The following is a 12,440-nucleotide window of genomic DNA, read 5'->3' on the forward strand; positions in this document are numbered from 1 at the left end:
ATAATATGCCTAGGCACTGTTTTTGATCGAGTCAGCTCTTTAGTGTCTTTTTACTGGGTTAAGAAGACCACCCAAGTGACTTTCCATACTTGTAGATGGACATGTATATTCAGAGTTCCATTCATGGTCTTTCTAAGTTTGAGACACAGCAGAGTCTGATTTGCACAGATCTTTTTGCAGATGACTTGAACAGCATATTTAACGTGGCATCCATAATCGTTTTTGGAATTCTTCTTTAGTAATAGAAACGTAGACTATGGAGAATGGTTTCCGGAAGGTGTCTTTAGCAGCATATTTAGAGTAACATCCATTGTTGGTTTCAGAGCTGGTGCATACCATAACATGTTGTCATGGGGCATGCATGTGTGGAACATATACAATCATGTACAAACTTAAATGTGCAATTACTGTTCTTGAAGGTCTTGAATTAGAAGGTACAATGAAGGGTTGTATCCACTGTGCTTTCGGTGTCCTGGCAATGCATTAAGAGTCCACTGAGATCATTTGGTAGGGAAATCATGAAACTTCAGACATATTTCACTCAAACAGCAGTCTACAAAAATAATGAATAACAAAAACAATTGTTTCAAGTTGACATTTCATAAAAAAATATTTTATGCCGCCCTAATATCGAACTTAATTTAAGTTCAAATAATTACCCAACCCCTCCAAAAACATGTTACCAACTTAAATTCAACTGTAATGCCCTGCATGTTGACTCCAGGTAGTGACCCGTCACTACCTCACCACAGCACACAGTGACCTCACTCTTGAGAGTGAGGTCATTTTCATTATCGTTGTCTCCAATAAGAAATAACACATTTTATTCTGTTCATCTTGTATTTTCCTCCCCTACAACCTTTACTTTTCTTATGTATATCTTTAAATTACATGGGTATACAAGTGGTCAATGCTATTAAAAATCAACCCCGAATAAGAAAATAAGAAACTTGTGCTCAAGAAAACTAAAAAAGAAAACAGACTTACAACCAATAATATAATCATTCCTACAAATCCTGACACAATACCCAACAATAGAAAACGATGTGCTCTAGCTGCTTAGATTTAGACAGACAAAAATGGGTTTATGATCACTATAGTATGACTCTAATGTACCAGAACTTTGAACTTGATGTGGAATATTACTGTATATGTGGTCTATCTGAGTTTTATAATCTGTTGTGAACTGTTTTATCAGCTGAGTGTAACCCTTTTGCTTGATCATATATCCCACAAGAGCTTTCTGTTCAGAGGTAGTTTCCATAAAATTGACATTAAAGTCTCCTAAAATTATGACTGGAGTCTGTGGTTCACAAAGAATAGTCCGATGTAAGTGTTCCAAAGCTTCAATTAATTTAGAAAATGGAACTTCTGATTTTGAGCGATATATTCCAACAACATATACATTGATACAACCAGGTAAATCGATTATAGCAACAGTCATTTCTGTATTGTTGTAGTTCCATCTATAGGGGTCACAGGTGCACTCTACATCATTTCTGATATACACAGCTGTTCCATATGTTGTTCGAGAAGTATTCTGTGGATCATAATCATTTCTGTAGAGGCGAAAATTAGTCATGTCATATGCATCATCAATGTCCCTTGAACATAACGCTGTCTCAACGAATATATTCACATGTGCTGCTTGTACACTGTAAAAACATACTACATCTTCAATATGGAGATGCAAGGATCTTACATTTTGGAACAAAATTTTACTTGATGTTTCATAAAGAAAGGGAATGCATGGTTTTAGAGAAGCTTCTGACCTTAGTCTAGACATTTCAGCTGCAACTTTCTTGCTAACTGCTATCTTTTTCTCATTTAAATTTAAGATATGCAATCCTGAAATATTCCGAAGTCTGCCCAGACCAACATAATGCATATGTTCTCTTGTTGAAGCTGGTAAGTCAACAACTGCTGCATCAAGTGTGTCACCTTGACAACGATGTATTGTTTTGGCTGCAGCTGGTCGTAAAGGGAATTGTCTACGAAGAACTTGAACTTGATTTCTTTTGTACAATCTAAATTGTCTTGTGATTTCCACTATGGGTGTCCAAGTGCTCTGTATTTGTACATTATACAAATGTGAATACTCTCTTCGCCAATAATGACCAATGTTAGGATCCTTAAACATTACCCATATAATACTTGGTCTAATAGAGTCAGGTACTCCGTAGTCAATTTTTTCAACTGTACATTCTGCTCCATTAGTCATACCATCAAGGACAGACACATTTGTTGTTAGGTCATACTTTGCTGCAACATGGACAGAACAAACAGAAAATAATCCCATGGTTTTGATTGGATCATTTGGGATTTTTTGTTTCACTTTCTCTTTTAGTTCATCGGATAGATCTCCAATTAAAATGTCAGCTGCACAAATGTTTACTTTTTGGTTTTTGTATGGCAAGCCGTTTGTAGCCAAATTTAATCCTTGCAATATATGTTTAATCCTTTAAATAACGGTTTTATTTAAAGATAGAAAAAGGCATTCAATCCAATGGTAAATAAAATTTTTGGTTCAATTCAATCTTTTAATTTTCATGATTCAATCCAATAGCTGGAATATTGATTCAATCCAATACCTGGAATATTGATTCAATCCAATACCTCGAATATTGATGCAATCCAATACCTGACATATTGATTCAATCCAATACCTCAAATATTGATTCAATCCAATACCTCAAATATTGATGCAATCTTCCTGGGCCGAGCGCGGCCAACAGGAACGAGAGCAACTGAGCACTAGAGAGCAGTGAAAACATGGCAGGCGAAGGAGAACTAGATTTAGAAGTTGAGTTTCCTAAGTTTCTTGCAGACATCGTGGATAAAACGGAAATAATTTTTGAGAATTTTGACTCAGAAGTTGGAATCATGGAAGACCATTTCGTAAAATTCCTGTTGAGGTGTTCGAGGAACTTTGAGGACTAGGATTCATCTGGACAACGATAACAAAGATGATTGGAGTTTGGAGATGGACAATTCACAGAAGATTGACAGAGTATGGCTGAGAAGATATGAGGGGTTTCAACAGCTTACCTGATAAGGAACCGAAATCATTCAAGAGTATGGATATAATTTCATTGCAGTTTTCTTTAAGTCCATTGGGTTACGGGTTCAACGGAGAAGAATAAGAGAAAGGTTAGCAAAATTAGATCCCCAAAATACTGTCTTGAGATGGGGTGTGTAAATTCGCTTTGGCATCTGGATGGACATCACTCTCTGATCCGATGGAAAATACTAATTCGGCTGTATAGACGGATTTTCTCGGAGAACAATGTTTTTGAAATGTAGTGCCAACAATAAAGCAGAAACCGTTCTTGAATTGTTTCTGGATGCCGTTAAGAGAGACGGAGAATTTTGGCCTTCGAGAGTACGAGTAGATCATGGTGTTGAAAACGTTAGTGTGTGCGATACAATGGAGCAGGTTAGAAGAGAGGAGAGGGGCAGCTTCACTGCAGGGCCATCAACAAATTGAAAGATTGTGGAGGGATGTTTCCGTTGTGCTTCCCACTTGTACTTTTACACTTTTTGTAGTATGGAATTGTCAGGCATCCTGGACACTGATAATTCAGTGCATCTTTCCACCTTACACCTACTTTTTCAACCAAGGATAAACCTTGCTCTTTGCCAGTTCACTGAAGCTTTCAACCACCAAAATGTAAGAACAGAAAAAAAACTGGTTGCCATACCAAATGTGGCTTAATCATATGATGCAGCCTGAAAACCCCCTTTCAAATGGAAAGTCATATGATTTTGAATACTATGGTGATGATCCTGATGGTCCAACTCCATTGGACAGTGATAACAATGTTGTAGTTGAAGAAATTGACCTGGGACAACATGATTCAGTGCAGTCATTTGTATTGGAAAGGCTAGATCCCTTAAGATAATCAAGTCAAATGGGAGTAGACATCTTCCAAGAGGCTCTAGAACTAGTGACAGTTAAACTTGGGCAACTGACAATTGCATAATACTACATGTGTGTGAGCTGGGTAAAGGAGATTATGACCCTTAAAGTATTTTGGCAACTCAATTCACAACAGAAAACCTCACCCTGTATCAAGTAAATTATTTTCTCATCTTCCTTTTCATTGATATACAAAACTCAGAAACTGCTTGAATTACAGAATGCCTAACTTCTAGCAACACAACTAAACTGAAGAGAAATCAGGGCATTTGATAACTGCCATGTGCACTACTCTGCCTTGTAGATTTTTCAGGTGCTTATCAAAACAGATGTTAAAATGTTGTAAGGTTAATTTGTTATCTTATTTTCAAAAGTACCCAGGACACAAGACTAACCACTTGATGCACTGGCGTAATGGCTACTAACAGGACTCATGTCACTAGCCAAAACTAACTTTGCACCAGCTAGCCTTTTTCATACACAGCTTCACTGACTTTTTTATAAGAGTGGTCAATCTTGGACATTTCTTGTTGTATCTAAAATGTTAATAATAATCACTAAGAAAATTTCACTCCCACAAACACGAATCCTGCTTTTCTTGAATATGCTTATGTTCAATCTCTGATGTACTTTTATCAGTGTTTTCATTTTCTTTTATCTCCCTTTAAAAGTTAAATATTTATCATATGCTTATTAAGGCAATTATTTCCACGAAATCCACTCATAGTTTCCCTGTTTTCATTAGTTTCTATTCTCTTCAGTTTTACTTTGTCAGGATAATTTTCAATTTTGTTTTCATCCAGTAGACCAGTACTCCATTCCATCATGATTGTCACAATGGCTAGTGAAAGTGCAAAATCTACTATTCAAAACTGAAATGTGTGGCTAGTTGGCAGTAGTGTTAGCCTTGAGCCCTGGGTACCCGACAATATTCACAACAAATTGGTGCCATGTTTGTCATAGAATATCAAGAAAAACATCGTTTTTAGGAAAGAAGTACCACATGTGGGTTAAATAATGCAAAACATGAGACAACAACATTGAAAAACTTAAAACACATCCCAATGTTCAATGATTGCTGTCTTGTAAAATGTAAAGGTTCTTATTTCAAAAATAACTTAAAGCCAGGTTTACACAAGCAGTTTTTGTGAGAAACATGTTTGACTGTGCACGCGGCACAGCAAAAGTTTTGTTTACAGTTCAAAGTTTAGTGTGCCAGTAATGACTGGACAGCAGAAATATGCACAATACCAAAGACCAATGTGGTAGCAAAATTTGCCACAGTTTATGTTATTTGCCACAAAAAGCTAGCACACACAGCTTTTAATAAACAAATATGTTTGTCACATAAAAATTGGTTAACTTACATCTACAAAAGCGGCGGTAATGTAATCTAAATTTTCCGTGTCCCTTGTGTCTCGGTTTTAGCAATGTCTCATTTACCTAAGCAGACTAATGGTTTGATCAAGAACTTCGGCGTGCGCTTCTGCAACTTCTGAGTCAAAATTCTCAAAAATTATTGCCGTTTTATCCAAGATGTCTGCAAGAAACTTAGGAAACTCAACTTCTAAATCTAGTTCTCCTTCGCCCGCCATGTTTTCAGTGCTCTCTAGTGCTCAGTTACTCTCGTTCCTGTTGGCCGCGCTCGGCCCAGGAAGATTGCATCAATATTTGAGGTATTGGATTGAATCAATATTTGAGGTACTGGACTGAATCAATATTCCAGGTATTGGATTGAATCAATATTTTAGGTATTGGATTGAATCAATATTCCAGGTATTGCATTGAATCGTGAAAATTAAAAGATTGAATTGAACCAAAAATTTTATTTACCATTGGATTGAATGCCTTTTTCTATCTTTAAATAAAACCGTTATTTAAAGGATTAAACATATATCGCAAGGATTAAATTTTGCTACAAACGGCTTGCCATATTTTTGGAGTTGTTAAATATTTTAACATTGTGACCATCTACTGCTTGGTTAGTGTTAAACAAGTGAGTGATGTTTATGGGATAATCACTTTTACCGGGCTTTACTTTTAAAATCCTCCCTTTTAGGACCTCAATATCTTGTTCTGTGTGTTTTCCTTCTCTTAGGCGATTTAAAAGCTCTGCAAATTCTTTGTCATCCTTCTGTGTCATAATTTCTGACAATTCATACATCTTAAAATGGTTTTACCAAATATTTGTGGCTAATGCACTATAGGCATCTTTTGAATTCTCAAAAATCTATTTGTCAAAACTGGCTTTAACTGAAACAGGTCACCAACAGTTATCAAATTAACTCCTCCAAAGGGTTTTGGTGTGCTCATGATCTGCTGTAAGCGTAAATTCAAGAACGTGAACATGCCACTGCCTACCATACTAATCTCGTCAATGAAAATAACCTCAAGTTTCCTCAGCTGTGCTCTGATAGTGTTAAGTCTGTCTCTATCAAGTGTGCAATACTCAAAACCTCGGTTAGCAGGTATTTTAAAAGCAGAGTGAAGAGTGTTACCACTTATATTAAATGCTGCTTTTCCTGTTGGTGCTACTTTAAGTACTTTAATGTCGTCAGGGTTTTCACCTGGTATACTATTCAAATATCTGATCAAAGCTTCATATAAAGCATTAGTAACTGTAGTTTTGCCAACGCCAGCCCCACCACTTAAAAAAAAGTCTAAGTGCTTCATCACTAGTTTTGATCGAATTCAAGACATGATAGAAAAATTCCATTTGCTTCACGTTAAGTGAACGAACAAGTTTTCTAAAATCATCATCAGTCATGCGTTTTACTACAAGATCTTCATCATCATTGGTTCTTGGAAAGATACCAATATCATCCATTAAATCATATTGGTTGTGCTGTTTATTTGTGCCTGGATCAAAGCATCCAAATAATGGACTTGGTTTTGTCCCTATCTCTTGGTCTTCATCTCTATGTCGTGTATTTGGGGCCACATCCACAAATTCTTCCAGTTCAACATTTTCTATTGCATCATCAAGCACTTCTGCATGGTAATCATATTGCCGTTTGTTGTGGGCTATTGTGTTCTTGAGTTGCTCATATCTTTCTTGGAAAGTTTTACGGTCTTGGATAAGATCCTTGTTGTCATTCCTCCAAGGAGTGTACAGCATTGACTATTCTCTGCTATAATTCTCAGGGTCCTTGTTTTTGTTAAATCTTACTGAACGAATGATTCTAGATTTTTGTCTTTTCACTAGTTTCAATCCACCTTTTAGGTCATATTCTTCACACATTTCTGTTTTATCATTGGTGAGATCATCATCAACATTATCACTAAAATCAGTTTCAGGCAAGCAATCATCAGAAGGGGATGTTTTAACCTGACCCATATGTTCTACCTGCCTTTTACTTTGCTTGTCACAGTTATACCATGCTGCAAAATCAGCTAGACATAATTCTTCTAATGTTTTTGGTCTCCTTTGGTATCTTTTGATCAAGTTATCTGACTCAATATTCTCAGAGCTATTCGGTAGTTCTTGAAGCTTATCCATTGTTTTTAAAAGGAATGTTCTTTCTTCTGGATTGGACGTATTACTAAACTGGAATTCCCGAGATGACCTTCTTAAAGGCATCTGCAAAACCAAATACACTGCTTCTTGTGCATTGACATCAACAGCATTTAGAAATTTGTTTCCGATGTGTCTGACTTTGTTTGTGATGTCTTTATTACCAGAGCTTGCTTCTTCTGATGCTTTTCTTAGTAATTTGCTCATTCCTCTTTGTCCTGTAGTAATATATGACAAAATATAAACAGCACAAGCATAAGGATCCAAGATATACTGTATATCCATGTTAGCTTGCCAGGCTTTCAACAAATCCGAGTTGTTACTATTGATTCTCATTCCAGATGGAGATCTTTTTAGCAGAAGTGTGTCGCGCTTTAGTGAATATCTCACAGCCATGATATATCGTTGCTCAGTTTTACGAGAAATTCTTCAAAGTTCATTTTATCATTGTATTTTAAATTGTCTAATAGTTCGTTTATTTTCTCGTAATTTTTCTTCACTAAATCCTTCTCATTCTCATTAAAAGTGTTTTCAGCGAGAGGTTCTAAAATCATTGTTCTTGGCATTGGTGGTAATGGAAAATTGAATCTGCAGATCTTATGACCCTGTTTTTTGCATGTTTTTGAGTGCTGGTGTCTTTGTAAATTAACTAAATCACCCAGTTCTCCTGAGTCAACCTTAAATGCAACAAACCTATCAACAAATTTAGCAATATCTTCATTTGAATTTTTTCCATATTGAGGAGCATCTTTCACCCAGAATAAAGAATGTATGTGCGGAGAACCACGTTGTTGGAATTCAACTCTATAGAAAAAGTCAACTATTTCACCAATGGGCTTCAGTGTACTTTTCAAAATGTCACGAAGTAACAATTGAACCATGTGTTCAAAGTTCCTAGTACAAGTGACAGGATCACTTTTAATTAAGTCTGATTTCTTTTGCCATGTCATAACTTGGATTTCGTCGTCAGTGTAATTTTTCTTATCAACAAGCCGCCCTAATATCTTAAGCAAATGTGCCCATCTTGTCTCTGCTGCTGAAAATGAACAGAACCATGTAGGCTTAACAAGCTGACGAATCATTGCAAACAAGTCCTTTTTGCATCTCTCAAAGTAAGGAGGGGACCCCCTTAGATTTCTAAATACTCTGAAGCCCTCATCAAGGTGTATCAACTTTTCCCAAGAACCAGCTGATTTCAAATCGCCGGCTGTATACTTTTTACCCTTTCTTTTGCACTTGCGAAGAGAAAGTGATGCACTGCCATGAATTTGCTTGATTTGTAATTTCTTCAGCTTTTAAAAAATGTTGGGGACGCTCTGTGCTACTCTTCTATCTTGACTTCGCAACTCCCACTTACAGATGGTACTGTAATGCACAGGAACTAATCTTTCACTATTATCAGCTCTTCGTTTTCCACAAAATATCGAGGGAAATGACAAAAATTCTGAATCTTTATCAATAAATATTCCTCAAGGTCTGTTGCCTTCAGCCGGTGCAAAGCTCATTATGTTATCCCCATGTTCAGTCATGTCTGGTTCTTGTAGCAAAGTGTCCATAATTCCTGATGGACGTACTGTTTCTCCACCCAATCATCATCGCTGTCATTGTCACTGTTGTCATTAGCATTCTCTAAAAACATATTCTGTTCACCCTGGTTCGTACGTTTTTCATACGCATCTTCAACTGTATTTGAGCTTCTCACATGCTGCCTTTCAAGAAAATGTGACATCTCCCCATCATTTTCATTTAGTGTATTCAACTAATTGTCAGCAACTTGTACACCTTCATTCTGAAATAATTTGCTAGTCCGAACTAAATATTTTGCAGCTTCTAACACTTTGCAAGGTCTGATGCTCTGAAATTGATAGTAATGTTTGTAACTAAGACGTCTTTTTAGTTTGATTGGAATTGTCTGGGATTCATTTACTGGCCTAGGGAGAACATTTACAGTCGAGTTGACATCAGCTGGTACGTTGATAACATTTCCCATGAATACTCAATTGACCACCAGTAGGTAATTCCCTAATCCGCATAAATGGTATACGTGGTGATATGAGCCTTTCTTCAAGAACAGTCAAATTAAATACTTCTGGTTTGTCAGGAAATGTCATTTTATTGGCTTTTGCGCAACTTGGTAATTTACCTTCTTTAAGGTTAGAGTGACATGTAGAACAAATCCACTCGGTATCACTTATACTCTTGACTCCAGTCAGACATAATGTAAGAATGTTTTGTGGGCACATTTTGTAAAGGTCCAGATTACATTTTTTCACAGATGATCTGTACCATAACTGATCACAGGAAGTACAGATACATTCTGGACCACATTTGATATTCTCGTGAAACATTTTAGTCAGTTCCGACACAGTTAAGTCATGGAAACATTCTTTACTGTGGCAACCTTGTTCTTTAGTTTCCTCCTTTAAATAATCATTTCTTTTTCGTTTAGGCTTGGCAGTCTCTTGTAGGAATTTATTTTTGACTTAAAATTCTTTTGTCTTTTTCCCATTCTGTTTAGAATTCTGGCTCTTGCCTTGAACATAAATTCCATTCTGTGAATTATCCATCATAATAAAGTGTATTATCGTTTGTCTCACGATGTAGTCACTTGAGATGTAGATCGCGACGTTTCGACTGCTTACTGCTAGTCTTCTTCAGGCGATAAGGTCGACTGATTGCACGTATCACGTCGCGATCTACATCTCAAGTGACTACATCGTGAGACAAACGATAATACACTTTATTATTGTATCTACCACGATGAATAACAACCTTTTCCTCGACATTATCCATCATATTTTGAAGGCAAGCTCTGTTTCTTTTGTAGGTTAGTTGATCTTTTTCTGGATTTTCCTGTTTATACTTTTCAAAATCTTGTCTTTGACGTTTTCTTACTCCTTCTAGATTATTTTCTCGTCGTTTTGTTTTTGTTTTTATGTCCATCTGTTTGACTTTCTCAGGATTTGCTTCTTTATATTTGACAAAACGTCGTTTTTGGCATTCCTTAACTTTGGCTAGATTACATTCTCGTCTTTTCGCTTTTGTTTGTTTCTCCATCTGTTGGACTTTTTCAGGATTTGCTTCTTTATATTTGACAAAACGTCGTCTTTGGCATTCCTTAACCTTTTCTAGATTACATTCTCGTCTTTTTGCTTTTGTTTGTTTCTCCATCTGTTTGACCTTCTCTGGATTTGCCATTTTATACGTGTTAGAAGCTTGCCTTTGACATTCTCGTGATTTTCAAGATTTTCTTTCCGTTTTTGTTGTTTCTTCTTATTTTCTTCCTCTCTGAATTGCCTATTAGCCCTTTTCTCCTTCATATATTGCCTCATGAATTCTTTACGTTTTTTCAGAACATCACTGGTAACAGAAGTATCCGGAGATATTTGGATTATTGGGTTGACCATCTGTGTGTTACATGCTTGATTTTTCTCATTTAGTAGTATAGTTTCTTCAGGTTGCTTCGCTAATACTTGACCTTGAGTATGAATTTCACTCTGATGTCTTTGTAAATATACATTTGATTCTTCATTCTCGATTGGTGTTGTTGAAACGTAATCAGTGAATTTCATCTAAATGACCTATATAAAGCGCCCTGGGTCTTCCCTGCATATTGACAGAATTTATCACATTACTCTCTGCAAAGTTTTCAGCACTTTCAATGATATAAATTGTACAGTTTAATGCATTAGCAATTGCTTGTATAATGAGATTGTCACGCCAAGTTCCCTGTCTAGACATGTTATTTAAATATTCCAACCACGAGTATTCAATATTGCTTTCAATAAACGATTCAGGGTGATACCTCAAATGCTCAATACCAACTGCGCGTACGTCCAAGTGATAAGCTGCAGTGCCATATACCTGATGTGAAACTGCTCTAAAGAAACAATCTCCTGCACCACAAACATCTAATGGTCTTAATCCCAGCTGAGCCAATCTGAACGCTAACACCAACATGGACGGACTATCGCACGTTTGGTTGATTTCCGATGGCATATGATTACTTTTAACTGTTTCTGACGACTCCATAAAAAAGAGAGGTCCAGGGTTCGTTTCAACATCGTTAGCTAATCTAATTAACAACGGAAAGTAGAAGCTATACAGCGACATTTGAGTAAACCAAAGCCCAGCAAAATAATTAATTTGCCATAAACGTACTTGTCTCTGCAATGCAGGCAGGTATATCGCTTCCAGATAAAACATAAACCACAAAGTCCACCAAAAATGCCCTTTTACACAATGCGATAATTCTTTGGCTTTTAAAAATACATCGTGCAAACCCACGGAGGCCCGATATTGCATCAGAGAAATCATCATGTAAGTTATAAAACTGATAAGTCTTACCTTTCAATACTTCCCCCACAAATCAGCTTAGGTCTTCCTTCGATTCGTCTCTGACCAGTCTTTCCAACAGTATAACTTCTCAATAACTCAAATCAACTTCAAATGCTTTATGCAAGAGCTTTGTGCTCAGATACTACGGTTAGCAAGCTGGCCCGGCCGAAATAAGCGCTCACGTACTAGAGGCTTCGATTTAGTGCTGGACCCTTGCTAACGGTGTGGTGCGTGTGTGTGCGGTTTGTTTCGCTAGTTTGTGAGCGAAATTCCGAAAGGCAGTGTTCAGCGTAAACGTGAACACTGCAACACTCTTTACAGCTTTGATGAACACAAACGTAAGCACTTGTTTTTCTTCCTTCCACTTTCCAAAATGGCGGATGGCAAGGAACTGGCAAACAACTAAATCACGTGCCTCACGTCATCACGCGTCAGAGTGACGTGATCCAAGACAAAAAAAACTGTAATATTGTTTATCGAAAAATTACGCTTAATCATCATCATGTCCTTTTCCCTACGGAAATAATACAATGTTATTTATTCTAGTTTTTTTCTTGTGATACCGCTTACAGACGTGACGCTTTAGTTGGAAAGAATTTAATAACCGTGGGAGCAGCTAAATTTCATTGGCTGCTCGATTTAATTTGATTACATTTGTTGACTTTGCCA

General features: G+C 36.8%; 1 pseudogene; it reads right to left on the reverse strand.

Moving 5' to 3' along the window:
• Nucleotides 1-2,263: 2,263 nt before the first annotated feature.
• On the reverse strand, nucleotides 2,264-12,278 carry LOC145464265 (uncharacterized; annotated as a pseudogene).
• Nucleotides 12,279-12,440: the final 162 nt, after the last annotated feature.

Source organism: Orbicella franksi, chromosome 12 (genome assembly GCF_964199315.1).
Source record: "Orbicella franksi chromosome 12, jaOrbFran1.1, whole genome shotgun sequence".
Lineage (NCBI taxonomy): Eukaryota > Metazoa > Cnidaria > Anthozoa > Scleractinia > Merulinidae > Orbicella > Orbicella franksi.